Source organism: Coregonus lavaretus, assembly GCF_964263955.1.
Source record: "Coregonus lavaretus genome assembly, chromosome: 3".
NCBI classification, from domain to species: domain Eukaryota; kingdom Metazoa; phylum Chordata; class Actinopteri; order Salmoniformes; family Salmonidae; genus Coregonus; species Coregonus lavaretus.
The window spans coordinates 34,505,223-34,522,281 of record NC_139990.1 but is presented as its reverse complement, the minus strand read 5'-3'; positions in this window follow the sequence as shown (position 1 = coordinate 34,522,281).

Sequence of the window (17,059 nt, the reverse complement as noted above, 5' to 3'; positions counted from 1 at the left end):
ATTATCAGCAACTTTCTTCTTCGAGAAGAACATACAGTCAGACTTCGCCACGGACAATTTAAAACCCCAGTCAATTGACCATCTTTCAATATCCACTATAGCTTGTTGAATAGATTTGGTCACATGAGAGACATTCCTTCCCCTCTTACAAATAGATCCATCATCAGTATTTAGGGAAGCCCCAAAGTCCCTACCCACATTCGAAAACACATTGTTAATCATAATATTGAACAAAATAGGACTGATAGCACTGCCTTGAGGAATGCCATTGTCAACTCCATAAGCATCAGATAAAATGGATCCTATTTTAACTCAAAAATAGCGATTAAATAAGAAGGCCAAAACCCAGTTATAGAACCTCCCACCAATATCAAGTCTTTCCATCTTAATCAGGAGGCCTTCTCTCCACATATTGTCATATGCTTTTTCAATGTCAAAAAGACAGTAGCCATTACTTCTTCAGGTCAGTGCTATTGGTCTGTAACTATTAGCACATGAAGGATCCTTACCAGGCTTTACAAAAGGTAATATTACTGCACGTTTCCATCCAGAAGGTATAACCCCCTCACTCAAAATCGTATTAAATAATCCCAGGAGAACATGTATGACCTCACCAGGTAGATGCTTAAAGATTACATAGCACAACTGATCATGACCTGGGGCTGTATATACACAGCCTACATGAGATGTTGAACGCATCACATGTATGGTAAAATCAGCATCCAAAGAAGAGTTAACAGTATCCCTTTTCTTATACACATTAACATGCACATTTAAAATATCACACATGAGTTGCTTATACTGTATACTTCATCCAAAGTAACTCCACTACGTACCCTAGCAAATGTCTTCCCCAACAAGTCAGCTTTTTCTTTATCAGTTACGGATTCTTTTTTACCCACAACCAAAACTGGAATTCGAGTGGACTTGCTTCTTCCAGTCATCTTCTTCAACATAGACCATACATCCCTCAGCTCAGTACCCCTGCCTATTGTAGAGCAGAACTGTCTCCATGCATTTCTCTTGACAGACAATAATCCTACGCACTAAAGCTCTCTTCCTTTGGAAATGAAGTAGATTCTCAGGAGTCATATTCCTACGCAACACTCTGTAAGCCCTATTTGTTTCTCAAATAGCCACAGTGCACTCTTCAGTCCATCAAGGAACCACATTCCTTTTCTCACCCACTTCACTCACTGTCACATATAAATTCACAGCACTCAAAATCAGAGAGGTCACAGAGGCAGCACATACATCAACCGGCCTCTCTAAAGACAACTCTCCAACAGACTTTAAACAATGATCACCAAACTTTTCCAAGTCTGCTTTATGAAAGTGTAGTGTCTGAGGGTCTATGATTTTGTTGACATTTGCAAATGGTGTAATGGATGAACTCTACTCTGCTTTGCTGAAACATCTGGAAAGCATTACTACATAGGTTTCTTGGAATAGAGGAGAGTCTGCTATGTAGAGGCCGGGGATTGGTCTATTAAAATCACGCCATATTATGTTACATAGGATATAAATACCATGTTTTGAACAAAGGACGGGGAGAATAATCATATTTGAGATTGGGCTGTTGTTCTCCAGATATCTGCAGATATCTGTAAATTGACGCTGGAACCCTTTAATATAAATAAACCTTTATAATCAAAGTACAGTGTAAGCGGACTTCTTATCATCACAGCATAGATCAGCATCGTTGTCTCTGACACCACATAAATGGCGACGAGGGTTTGGGTCGTGCTACGTCTTTTCTCTGCATTCCATTCATGGGCTGCGAAGTGACTCCCGCTCAAGACGCCGGTAGATAAGGTGAGATTTCTCACAGTTTTGGGCGCTGGTTGGTTCGTGTGCTTGTGAATGTGTGTGCGTTCAGATGTACCGTCAAAGGACTTGTGTGTGCGCTTTGCTGTTATTTGCTGTGTGATGGGAATCCGTTCTAAAATTCTAAATTTGTTTGCGTTGGGAACAACGCAAACAGGGGGGAATGTATATAGGAATTATTAACACTGGACACACATATTTTGGCTTGGAATTATAAAAAAAAAAAAGGAGTGTCCAGGAAAAGCATGAAGGAATGAGGCCAGGAAATAAGGAAAAAGTATACTTTTAGGACGTCACTGATTAAGGAAGCCCTAAAACGAGGCGATCATTAAGATGGGCCATAAATCCTAGGAGTCATTAGATTGACTGTCGGGTCAGTTCTGGGAACTGTCAGTTGTGGAAGATACATTCGATTGCGCGTTACCTCTCGGAATATAGTTGACGAAGTATATGTCCGAAGTAACCTCTCATTGAATAATCTGCAACTCGAGGTAGCAGAAATTTAGGAAGGAATATAAAGGAAATAGGAGCGATGGAAGCGGTATGAATGGATGCATTCTTTTCATGTGTGTGTGTGAAAGAGAGCCTACAGTGGGGAGAACAAGTATTTGATACACTGCCGATTTTGCAGGTTTTCCTACTTACAAAGCATGTAGAAATCCAGAAAAACACATTGTATGATTTTTAAGTAATTCATTTGCATTTTATTGCATGACATAAGTATTTGATCACCTACCAACCAGTAAGAATTCCGGCTCTCACAGACCTGTTAGTTTTTCTTTAAGAAGCCCTCCTGTTCTCCACTCATTACCTGTATTAACTGCACCTGTTTGAACTCGTTACCTGTATAAAAGACACCTGTCCACACACTCAATCAAACAGACTCCAACCTCTCCACAATGGCCAAGACCAGAGAGCTGTGTAAAGACATCAGGGAGACAATTATAGACCTGCACAAGGCTGGGATGGGCTACAGGACAATAGGCAAGCAGCTTGGTGAGAAGGTAACAACTGTTGGCGCAATTATTAGAAAATGGAAGAAGTTCAAGATGACGGTCAATCACCCTCAGTCTGGGGCTCCATGCAAGATCTCACCTCGTGGGGCATCAATGATCATGAGGAAGGTGAGGGATCAGCCCAGAACTACAAGGCAGGACCTGGTCAATGACCTGAAGAGAGCTGGGACCACAGTCTCAAAGAAAACCATTAGTAACACACTATGCCATCATGGATTAAAATCCTGCAGCGCACGCAAGGTCCCCCTGCTCAAGCCAGCGCATGTCCAGGCCTGTCTGAAGTTTGCCAATGACCATCTGGATGATCCAGAGGAGGAATGGGAGAAGGTCATGTGGTCTGATGAGACAAAAATAGAGCTTTTTGGTCTAAACTCCACTCGCCATGTTTGGAGGAAGAAGAAGGATGAGTACAACCCCAAGAACACCATCCCAACCGTGAAGCATGGAGGTGGAAACATCATTCTTTGGGGATGCTTTTCTGCAAAGTTGACAGGACGACTGCACCGTATTGAGGGGAGGATGGATGGCGCCATGTATCGCGAGATCTTGGCCAACAACCTCCTTCCCTCAGTAAGAGCATTGAAGATGGGTCGTGGCTGGGTCTTCCAGCATGACAACGACCCGAAACACACAGCCAGGGCAACTAAGGAGTGGCTCCGTAAGAAGCATCTCAAGGTCCTGGAGTGGCCTAGCCAGTCTCCAGACCTGAACCCAATGGAAAATCTTTGGAGGGAGCTGAAAGTCCGTATTGCCCAGCGACAGCCCCGAAACCTGTAGGATCTGGAGAAGGTCTGTATGGAGGAGTGGGCCAAAATCCCTGCTGCAGTGTGTGCAAACCTGGTCAAGACCTACAGGAAACATATGATCTCTGTTATTGCAAACAAAGGTTTCTGTACCAAATATTAAGTTCTGCTTTTCTGATGTATCAAATACTTATGTCATGCAATAAAATGCAAATTAATTACTTAAAAATCATACAATGTGATTTTCTGGATTTTTGTTTTAGATTCCGTCTCTCACAGTTGAAGTGTACATATGATAAAAATTACAGACCTCTACATGCTTTGTAAGCAGGAAAACCTGCAAAATCGGCAGTGTACCAAATACTTGTTCTCCCTACTGTATGTCTCTGTGTGTGTGTGTGTGTACATGGAGAGGTCTCTGCTGTGTTCCAGCTGTGTGTCGACTAAGGCTATGACAACAGGGGTTTTAGTTTTTTGTAAGGAAATATGTTAGTTATGGTTAAAACCTTATGAGTCTCCATTAGAGAGAACTTTTAATACTTGTTAAAAAACTATGAGCCCCTGGGAGGATGATTATTTGTAATGGATGAGAAAATAACTATAATAACTATAATTATATAACTATAATAACAGATTAGAATAATTAAACATAAGAAACTTCGAAGTAGGATTTGTGTTCTATGTTGGTTTGTGAGTTTTGTTAAGTGTTACTGTTTGTCTGTGTTGGAGGTGGAGAGAAAGCTGCTCTGTCTGCTTTCTGTTGTTTAGCTTGGAGAGAGCTGCTTGGGAGAGCTCCATCCACTCTGAAATCGCACTGGTGAATGAACTACGCACGCGTGAATGAACTACGCTGAGCTGCTGTGACATGCAGACAGAGTAGAGAGAGAGATGGAGACTTACATACGATTAAAGTATTCTGTTTGATAAGTGGCTGTTGTTTAACTATGAAACTATTTGATTGAATTGATAAATGAGAGATATGTTGACGGATTAAAGATAATTAAATAAATAAATAAAATAAAATGTTATTGAGCTATTTATAATATTCCTGAGTTAAGCTGTTTGATTATTTCTTAGCGCGAATGTGAACATAGGTATGCATAAAATACTAAATTCTTGTCTGTTTCTTTGTTCTTCTGTGATATGAGAGACGATAAGAAGGAGGAGCCAGAGAGAGAGAGGAGGTGCTGACAATGCGTCACGCGACAGGGTGTGCTGCAACGGATCAAGTCCAACTAAGGCCAGTACTGTTCTATCCACAAAACCCACTCTCCCTTACAGGATATAATAGATACATTGTATATGCATAGAATATTTCATGTTGTGACCATTTCACAGGAACTTGGCAACAGACTGATGAATTGATGTAATTGATAATTCCACATTAGGGTTTTTTGTGAATGAGTTGTTTTGATTAGAGTTGTGTTGGAAATCCAGCACTGACATTATTCTATAAAATTAAGGTAATTGGGTGCTTATTAAGCAATTGGTTTGTGAGTGCTGTAGTGTTGCTGGATTACAGGTCTTTGTTTTTTTGGATTGCTCTGAAGTTGACTACTTTCATTTACTTTTCTGATTGGATGTGGTAAGATTGCCACTAATCAATAATTTGGTAAAATAAAATAAATGGATATATTAATTAATTAATTGATTGATTGATTAATTAATTAATTAATTAATTTGAATAAAAAATAGAAATATAAAAAAGAGGGAAACATATAAAAGAGTCGTTACAATGGGGAAAAAGGACATCAAAACTACAAAAGTAATTACTCCTGTTGATGTAGTACAAAATAGTAATCCTCTAGTTAATGGTATTGCAAGGTTATCTGGAAAATGGAATAAACATTGGCCTGACATTGAACAACCATGGCCAGTGGAAGGGACTCTTAACCCAGACGTCATCAAGATAATGCAAGTGCTTGTATCCACGTATAAGGCAGATCAAAAGAAGGAAAAAAAAGGGGAACAACGTAAAGAAAAGAGACAAAGAGAGCTGGGTGTTCTTAAGCTGTTTGAAAATGAAGGACAAAAACTGATAAAAGATAAGAAAAGATAAAAGAGACAGAGGTATAGAGAAAATTGCAAAAGAGGTGAAGGTAACAGAAAAACTAATGGCAGAAGTCAATACACCTTTCTCACATATGGATTCAGCAAAAAGACCCCCACCTTATGAGAAAGAAGTAGAGTTTAAGGACGTCTATCCTCAGCTTCCAGTGATCATTCAGGAGGGTGATTATTGCATCAGAGATGAAGATGAACAAATAATAGAGAGAGGACAAGCAGAAACAACCATAAAGATTAATCCAAACTCCAAAAGTAAGAACAAAACGAGATGTCTGGAAACTAAGGGTGGAGTGAGGTTCAGGAGGATGGACCTTGAAGAAGATGATGATGATGATCAGAGTTATTGAGAAGAGATCATGGGTGGAGATGACCCTGTGATCAGACAGAGGTTGGCCAGAGCGGAAAGAAGGGGTGATGGAAGTTGGAAGAAGAAGAATACAAGGGATTCGAGTTCTGATGAAAGTAAAGATGGAGACAGCGATGAAGATTTGGAGATTAAAGGTGCTTCATATTCAAGAGGATTTTATCATACAATGACTAGCACAGAAGAAATAGAACAAGATATAGATTTATGCATATCATGCCTGGATAAGGCCAATAATTTAGAAGAAGTAAGACAACTGGAAGAACAACTCAAGAAGCTGAAGATACAGAAGAAAAAACTGCTGAAAAGAGGATCCCAAGAATTGGAAAAGAAGTATACATTAAGGCCAAGACAAGGGAGCACCAGTAAGAAGATGATGCCAGTGATCATTCGAGGACAAAATCTGGAGTATAAGCCTTTGCAGAATAGCGATATGTCAGATATACTTGAGAAGCTGCCTACTCTTCAAGATGGAGCATATCCTTGGTTTTCAAAGTTGGAAGAAATCACAGTCTGCCATAGGAGACATTAAGAGACTTTTGGCTAATCTCCTTGGGATTCCAGTCATGGAATAATTTTTTCAGAGAGCTGGACTTCATAGATATGTGGGGACTGCAGTGAATGACCCTGAGTTGTTGGCTGCAAGTAGAAATCCGCTGTGGAGAGCACTGAAAGATACGTTTCCAACAAATGTGCATCCTGACAACATTCTGATTGACCCACTAGGACAACAAGAAAATCAGAGAGCCTATGTGTCAAGAGTTCATCAAGTGTGGAGAAATATTACAGGAAATGATCCAGATGTGAGTCAAATTGAGCAGTCAATTTTGAGAGCTAAACTACAGATGGGACTGCCCTCACCAGTAAGGAGCAAACTGGCAGAGGTGGTTGGACTTGGAAGCATGACAAAAGGTGTCTATACAGATCATATAGCCCATCAAGTGGATCTGTACCGGAAAAAGGAACACAACCAGAAAGAACAGGACCAAGAAACTCTCAGAAAACCCAATCAAATACAACTGGTGGAGAATAAGAAGGAGAAGAAACAAGCTTTGGTTATGCAGAATCAGTGTGCACCAAATCAACAATCACTGCCACAGCTTCAACTGAACAAGGTCAAATGCAATTGTACCAGCCACAACTAGTGGTACAAGCTGTTTCATATCCATAGCCAGTTTCTGGAAAGACAAAGAATTGGAGAGGAAGAGGACGAGAAGACTTAGAAAGAGGAAGAGGAGGAAGATTCAAGCCATACTTCCAGCAATCTTGAGAAGTGTGTTATGATTGTGGACAGGTTGGTGAATTTGCCTGTGAGTGTAGTGGGCCAGGAGGAAACACCAGAGGGAATTTCAGAGGAAGATACAGGAGCTAGTGAAGATCATCTGGAGGATAGGTGAACCCTTATAGGGACAAGGAGCAAGGATTCTAAGGGTGCCTAGAAGATCCGAAAGGGTGGTGTCAGCTGGTAGCACCAGTTAGCGGAAAAAGATCCAACAATTGAGGTGAAAATAAACAACCGAATATGGGAAGTGATGATGGATAGCAGAACCGCTTTTATCTGTGTTCAGCCTGAAGAGGTTGCACATCTCACTATGTCAAATCAACTAATTAGGAGAGGGATTTTGAGGAGTGAAGATCAGCGATTTCTGAAAATGATGATTTTGGCTCAAGGACAAGGAGAGTCATAAGCTGTACGGATGACACATGAATCTATTTGCAGTGTGAAGATGGAGTGAGAATCTATTAAAGAGGAGATGTTGCAAAAAGTTCAAGAATGTTTGTGATATCAAAGTAGTACTGATATTGGACTTGTGAAATCAGCCCAATTGAGGTGAAAGTTGAACTTCAACCAGGAGGCAGACCTCCTTGGAAGAATCAGTATCCATTGAAAGATGAAGCAATCCAAGGGATTGAACCACAAATTGAAGGACTTTCAAAAGCAGGTGTTTTGAAGACAATGAAAAAAATCCTTAGAGTAGCAATCAATTGTTGTTTTGGAGAAACCACGAGGGGTTGATAGTAGCGCCTCTAGACCTATTAGGTCTGATGATTTATGAAGCTAGGGATTAGCTAATGTTGCAAGGGGGGAGATTAGGAGAAAGATTACAAAGGAGTATGGTTTTTGGGAACCATATTTGCTTGAATAGATTGACTATGTCATAGGCAGGTGAACAATCTGTCTGAAAAATAATGTTTGCAGGGGTGTGACTGTTATTCTTGGTTACATTCCTACACCAAGAGGTGCATAAGATGTCCAACTAAGCTAAAAGATGCTCAGTCGGTTGCAAAGTTCTTGTGTAAAGAAGTCATAAGCAGGTGGGAACTTCCCGATCGAATATCCTCAGAAAATGGGAAAGGATTTGTGGATAAATCAGTGAAATGGTTTTTGAAAAAATTTGGAAAAAAAGTCTGACTAAAATGTTATGAAAACTAGGGTTGAAGTAACTCTAGGAAATTTTGAATATCTGATTGTGGGATAATTATATTATTGTGATATTTAGTATTTTCTTATGAATCAAAGGGGGGAAATGGGATGTGATTCATTTTATATATCATTTTATATATAATTTTTAGTTGATATTGATGTTTTAATTTGAATGTGTTGTTTTGCAAAAGATACTGTTTGGTCTTTTCTTTTCTTCCAGAAGCATATGGGGGAATGTGTAGAGGGGATTCAAATACTCAAACATGGACAATATGAATGGACTGGAGGAAGTGGAACAAGGAAGGTGTGGAGATGTTCAGATTCCATCATCAACGTTTCATTGGAAGTCAACACTGCTGAGGAGATGAAGTGTAGTGGACTACATTCCAGTGTCTGCAATGATATATAGACATATTTGCATGTGTAATACATAATTTGTGTTATATTCTTTCTGTATTAATGTTTTAAAGAATTGTGTTTTCTGTTGTTGGATACATGTGGGGACCTCAGATGTTTTTGTTTATTTCGTTGAAGCTTAGGGATTTTGGGTGTCACGCTCGTCTACGAGAGAGGACCAAGGCGCAGCGTTGAAGGTGAACATATCCTTTTATTTACTGATCACACGATCAAAACAATAAACGATAACGTGACGTCTACGGTTTAACACGAACCGAAATGAACAAGAAACCACAACACAAAGTGAAAAGACCGATAGTTAAATATGGCTCCCAATCAGAGACAACCAGCTGACACTCGTTGCCTCTGATTGGGAGTCACTCAGGCCAACATAGATATACAAAACATAGACTTACACACCCTGGCTCAACATAACATAGTCCCCAGAGCCAGGGCGTGACAGTACCCCCCCCCAAAGGCGCGGACTCCGGCCGCGCCAAACAACCACAACAGGGGAGGGACCGGGTGGGCACTCCGCCTCGGCGGCGGATCCGGCTCCGGACATGACCCAGGCACAGGTTGTGCTGGACTGACGACGCACACCCCTGGCTTGATGCGTGGAGGAGGAACGGGCCGGACCGGGCTGATGAAGCGCACCCCTGACTTGGTGCGGGGAGCAGGAATGAGCCGGACCGGGCTGACGACGCGCACCACTGACCCGGTGCGGGGAGCTTGGACGGGCCGGACCGGGCTGGCGACGCGCACCACAGACTTGGTGCGGAGAGCAGGAACGGGCCGTGCCGGACTGACGACGCACACCACTGGCCTGGTGCGGGAAGCTTGGATGGGCCGGACTGGGCTGGCGACGCGCACCACAGACTTGGTGCGGAGAGCAGGAACGGGCCGGGCTGGGCTGTCGACGCACACCGTAGGTTTGGTGCGGGGAGCTTGGATGGGCCGGACAGGGCTGACGACGCGCACCACAGACTTGGTGCGGAGAGCAGGAACGGGCCGTGCCGGACTGACGAGACGCACCACAGGCTTGATGCGGGGAGCAGGAATGGGCCGGACTGGGCTGGCGACGCGCACCACAGACCTGGTGCGGGGAGCAGGAACGGGCAGAGCCGGGCTGACGAGACGCACCACCGACTTGATGCGGGGAGCAGGAACAGACCGGACCGTACTAGGGACACACACCACTGGCCTTACACCGGGATCTGGAACGGGCCGGACCGGACTGGTAACACACCCCAGTACCTCTCGCCGTGCCTCCACACCTTCCATCCCCTCTTCTACCAGTGGCCCCCGTAACCTGGCGGCCTCCTCTGCAACCCCGCTGGACCGCTCCATAGCGGCCTCCTGCTGCCCCGACGTCGTGAGCCCCCCCCTAAAAATTTTCTGGGGGTCTCTCCTCCCCGTGGGCCAGGCCTCCATCATTCTCGCCAGACTCTCACCCCACTGCTCCAAAGTCCAACCTCTCTCCTCTTCTCTTGGCTTGGCCCAGTCGAGACTCCTACTCAACTGCTCCCAAGTCCATCCTCTCTCTTCTTCATGCTGCTTGGTCCTGTTATGGTGGTTTCTTCTGTCACGCTCGTCTACGAGAGAGGACCAAGGCGCAGCGTTGAAGGTGAACATATCCTTTTATTTACTGATCACACGATCAAAACAATAAACGATAACGTGACGTCTACGGTTTAACACGAACCGAAATGAACAAGAAACCACAACACAAAGTGAAAAGACCGATAGTTAAATATGGCTCCCAATCAGAGACAACCAGCTGACACTCGTTGCCTCTGATTGGGAGTCACTCAGGCCAACATAGATATACAAAACATAGACTTACACACCCTGGCTCAACATAACATAGTCCCCAGAGCCAGGGCGTGACATTGGGTCTAGGCAGGGACAGAGAGAATCCACAGGAGGGTCCAATGGGTCGACCAGCCTGAATGTGGACATTTTTGATTGTATTTTGTTTACTGGGGTTTTCATGTGTATTCAATTGCATCATAGCTTAAAATGCATTGATAAAGATTTATGAATTGATCTGGAGTACTTAGGTGGTCACCTGGGGCAGAGGGGCCGTGAGAGAATTTTCCTGTCTTGACTGATTGATGGATATTTGGAATGAAAGCTGCCAGACAGGTTTTTCGCTCTTACACTCCATAACAATTTATTTACATTCCATAACAATTTATTTACACTCCATACAAAAATGTGTCTATATAAACATGTGTTTACTCTCCATAAATGTTGGTTTATTGCTGAAGTTACTCAAGAACAAAAATTGTTATTTGTCATAATCTTATTCTTTTTGTTTTCGAGACTTAATTAGTCTCGAAGGGGGGAAATATGTAGTGTCTGAGGGTTTATGATTTTGCTGACATTTGCAAATGGTGTAATGGATGAACTCTACTCTGCTTTGCTGAAACATCTGGAAAGCATTACTACATAGGTTTCTTGGAATAGAGGAGAGTCTGCTATGTAGAGGCCGGGGATTGGTCTATTAAAATCACGCCATATTATGTTACATAGGATATAAATACCATGTTTTGATCAAAGGACGGGGAGAATTATCATATTTGAGATTGGGCCGTTGTTCTACAGATATCTGCAGATATCTGTAAATTGACGCTGGAACCCTTTGATATAAATAAACCTTTAAAATCAAAGTACAGTGTAAGCGGACTTCTTATCATCACAGCATAGATCAGCATCGTTGTCTCTGACACCACAAAAGCACCATCTTCTGAATGGTACCCGATCTGGAATAGTAACATCAAAGTTCATGGTACACGAAATCGGGAAATGATCACTCCCAACAGTAGAGTCATCCATAAAATTCCATCCACACATAGATGCAATAGGGTTAAAGGCCAGTGTACCACATGCATCGTTAAGACATACTAATGCTCTTGTTTCCATCTTCCACAATAGTACCATTAGCATCTGTATGTGTGCTTCCCCATAAACTATTATGGGCATTAAAGTCACCGCACCATATCTCACCATAATTCTCCTGATATTTCATCGAACATCGCTACAGATAGTTGACGACAAGGGTTGTAAAAATGTTGCTAATTAATATTACAACCTGCACTGTAGATTTCCACCATCACACATTCATATTCAGATGGGACAGGTATTACAATATACAAGACCTTCCCTTATGAACGCAGCACAACCACCACCCTGTCCAGTTGATCTATCAGTTCTGATTGAACAATAACCAGGAATAATAAAATCAAGATGTGGTCTAAGCCACGATTCTTGAACACATATCACATCAGGTTTGATCTCTAAATCAATGACATATTTCATAAACTCCTGACCTTTAGCAATAAGGCTTCTGTCATTCCACTGAAGGATGACAAAAACCATAACTCTAATTATCATCATACTGAGACATTCCATCATTAGTATTATTAGGAGTCAACATATCAACAATCATGGCGACAGTAACATCTGTTACTCCTAAAAACTCTGTTGCTGCTTCCACAAAGATCTTCAACTTAGCAGTTCTTCTTTCCACAAACGCAGTCAGGTTGATAACCTTTCCAATGAAAGCTATGAAGTCAATCTGATTAACTATCAAGGTGTCCTTTGACACAACACATTTGTGAGAGCAAGACTTCTGATCAGGTATCGTAACCGTGTCAGGACTAACATTTCTGACAGTAGGTCCACTTATTCCAGGAGTAATCTCCATCATTCTGCCTAACAGTTCCACCAATCTGCCACATAAGCTACATTATGAGTGATTTATATATTTGGGCCTCTCTAGCCTCTTTCTGCACCTGGCATCCATCAAATGCTGCACTGTGTTCCCCCCCATCTTTTCTTTCCTTTGCACTGAGCACTACATGTCCCATTCTTTGGCATTTAAAACACCTTAATGGAGGTGGGCCAAACTCTCTAACAGTGAAAGCCAGGAAGCCCATCTGTTTGAGAAGGTTTCTTACGCAAAACCTTCTCAGACATTAAGACTACTGACAGGCTTTCACTTCTTTGTCCCTCTTTCTTACTGAACAGACTTTTGTCTTAATAATAATAATAATATGCCATTTAGCAGACGCTTTTATCCAAAGCGACTTACAGTCATGCGTGCATACATTTTTTTTGTGTATGGGTGGTCCCAGGGATCGAACCCACTACCTTAGCGTTCCAAGCGCCGTGCTCTACCAGCTGAGCTACAGAGGACCACTATGCCCCCCTCTACATTTTCTTTTAAATAATGTGTTGGAAATTCTAATCAAGTGAGAGAGACTTTGTCATTTCTTCAAACAATCAATCTTTATTTGATATCGATTAATTATTGCAACAATGGAGCTGGTCAACGACAACCCGTAGGTGATTCGTCGAGAGCCCATCGATACAGGAAATGCTGAGGTCTTATATAGTGGACCTAAAAATGCTTAGTCATGGCTGGTTCCACCCCTCACATGCAGATCAGGGCATCATAAGCTACCTTGTTTTCTTCTTGTGTACCGGGTCATAGCGCACAAACAAGTGATAACGTTAGTTCCGTTACTCCTCTCTGTTCAAGCCAGCCTCTGTCCACCTCATATCTCCACACAGCTGTGCCCTTGAAGGATATGAGAAGAACAGGATAGACTGAGACACTGTGGTCACTCTCAGAGGCTCTTTCTCTTGACCGTGTGACTAAGTTGAACAGAGGCAGAGTGGAAGAATACCAGCTTCTTCTTACAAGACCTCCAAACAGACAGTTGGAAATTTACAGGCTTAAGGCTCATACAGCACATGTGCACAACAAAAGTTGTAATTTTGCCACAACAATAATCTATGGACACAGAAAGTGGAATCCTAGAAATGATCTGCCTCAGCTTAGCTGAAGCTCCAGGGACATGACTTGTGATTTTCTTCCCATTGAGAGTTTTCATTTCTGAACATGGTCAGCACAGAATATTAACAAGTGTACAATTACCAATGGACTGGGCTATTGTGACTTCACCTATCTATTTCTTAACGGCATTGATTAATCAAATAGGGTGTAGATGAGACACCGTGGTCGCATCAAACACCATTACAACTTTCCACTCCGACACATCATTACTTTTGTTATTCACTACCTTCGCCCTCTTCACACTCTCAACACTGGATGATAGTTCTGATGGTATGGGTGGGGATGACGAAAGTCAAGGACCTCTGCAATGTTCCCTCAAATTTTTTGGGGCACCGAGCAAATTGTTTGTCTTGTGAGCAGAAACTTGAACCTTGTGAGCATTTTGTGCAACTTCCGGCGCGCGTTTACAGTGAACACTAAGGCTGTACCCTTACAGTTTTAGACAGTAGCCAATGGGCTATTGTGGCTATTTGAGCATAATGTAGGCCTACCAACAAAACCAATGGAGCAAATCCCATAACATTTTCACATGGAAATAGCTTTTGATTTCTATGATATAACCTACAGTAGCCTATATGTGGTAGTCAATGCAGGCCTACATTGCATGCGACTTTTAATAACAATTTTACATTATGAAGGGCTTGCCTTTAATTAATGGGAACATTGCCTGCATGGTCTGTGGTGACCACTGCTGTCAGTAGCGCTTATAGCAGGGCCATTCTTTTTTCCTTTACCTTTCACCACAGACCATCCATGGCCTTGACTTTCATCATCCCTACCCATACCATCAGAACTATCATCCATGTTGACCACAGTCCAGCACAGCTGTTGCTAAACCGCCTACCACAATATAGAACGATGGATTCTGTTTCGCTTCTCCACAAACACTCAAATCAGATCCACCGTCGGAGTGTATTTTCTCTCGCTTCAGCTCAAATAATGGTCGCCAATGATTTCAAGAAATGTTGCATCATTCTTTAAGTGGTTACGTCATATTTCTGGTCATACTTTCCGTTGACGCTTGCATTGATGCATGCTTCAAAATATGTACAAAAGCAGTACGCATTCGAAAAGTGCCCTCCGTAAACACACTATTTTTTGAAGCCTTCCAAAATGTGCATCATCTGACAAAACACACCTCGCTTATTTTGATGTCAACCTCTCTAGTTACATGCTGCTTATCTGATTCAGTTTTCATAGAGCTTACAATTTCCTCATCTGATAAACCTCTACCACAACTTTCTGTCTTTAAGTGGTAGTATTAATTCTCAATATTTTACATTTTAGTCATTTAGCAGACGCTCTTATCCAGAGCGACTTACAGTTAGTGAGTGCATACATATTTTATTTTTCATACTGGCCCCCCGATGAACCCACAACCCTGGCGTTGCAAACGCCATGCTCTACCAACTGAGCTACATCCCAATATCTTGGGTGTCAGAGATTTGATTGGGCTGCACCACTGACACTCCATCTTATGAACTCTTGGATAAATCAGGATGAAGATCAGAAGCAGGTTCTTTATCCTCAAAAGTGTGTACATTTTGCATATTAAGTTAACAGTCTGAGGCTCTTCTCTGAGCAGTTGACATTCCCTCATTCAAACTCTCCACAGGCAATAGGTTTTGTACCTGAGCCTCATTTACATTCTCTGTTTGTACCATTTTGTTTAATTTCACCTTGTTGTCACTAGCAATAGAATGTATAAATGTTACCTCTATTCTTGTCCCACATATTCCTAAGATTTGACACTACATTTAGTGATAATGGGTTTTCCAATTGGCCATTGCAAGGTTTTGGCATCTTTCTCCCAAAATAGGAAATCACATTTTTCATTATGCTGCATAACATAATGTATTGGCATTGAAATAGCATGGTAATACAAACATTTATTTAATGTTTTCAACCCCCCAAAAATGTATTCTCAACTTTCTGAACCTCTCCAACATCCCTGCCACCCCCATACAATTTACTGTATGTTCATGATTTGGTGGTTCAACAACATTATTTTCATTTATCATCTGTTGTGTCAAATTATTCTGATCTATGCATTTATCAGTACGGTCAACTCCACAGTTAACTATCACCAAAGACAACAGCATCACTATCAGTACAGTCAACTTCTACTATAGCACTAGGTCCACACTTTACCAGTCCCTCCAGAGAAGCCTTTGACTCGCCTCCTGAATTGCCACCGTACACAGCACAGCCATTGGTTAGGCAGCACAAAAAGGTTTACATCTACAAGAGCAGGGCAGGCCAGGGCTCATGATTGGGAAATCCATTGCAGTGTGTAATGCAGTGTAGCCTAGTTTCATACTGAACCAAAATATAAACGCAACATCTAAAGTGTTGGTCTCATGTTTCATGAGCTGAAATAAAATGCACAAAAAGCTTATTTCTCTCAAATTGTGTGCACAAATTTGTTTACATTTACATTTAAGTCATTTAGCAGACGCTCTTATCCAGAGTGACTTACAAATTGGTGCATTCAACTTAGGATAGTTTGATAGTTTACATCCCCGTTAGTGAGCATTTCTCCTTTGCCAAGATAATCCATCCACCTGACAGGTGTGGCATATCAAGAAGCTGATTAAACAGCATGATCATTACACAGGTGCACCTTGTGCTGGGTACAATAAAAGGCCACTCTAAAAGGTGCAGTTTTGTCACACAACACAATGCCACAGATGTCTCAAGTTTTGAGGGAGCGTGCAATTGGCATGCTGACTGCAGGAATGTCCACCAGAGCTGTTGCCAGATAATTTAATGTTAATTTCTCTACCATAAGCCGCCTCCAACGTCGTTTTAGAGAATTTGGCAGTACATCCAACCAGCCTCACAACCGCAGACCACGTATAACCATGCCAGCCCAGAACCTCCACATCCGAATTCTACACCTGTCTGAGACTAGCCACCCGGACAGCTGATGAAACTGAGAATTATTTCTGTCTGTAATAAAGCCCTTTTGTGGGGAAAAACTCATTCTGACTGGCTGGCTCCCCAGTGGGTGGGCCTATGCCCTCCCAGGCCCACCAATGACTGTGCCCCTGCCCAGTCATGTGAAATCCATAGATTATGGCCTAATACATTTATTTCAATTGACTGATTTCCTTGTATGACCTGTAACTCAGTAAAATCGTTGAAATTGTTTCGTTAATATTTTTGTTCAGTATATTTACACTATCCCAGCAGTGCAAAAACTTGTGAAGGAAGTTAGAAATATAACTTTGCCCTGTGCTACTCCGAGCATGCCCTTCATATAACCTAGGCCTATAGCCTAGTATAGGCTATGGATCATTTGATTGAGACCACACTAAATATTGATGCACTTGATATTGCACGGCTAGCAGA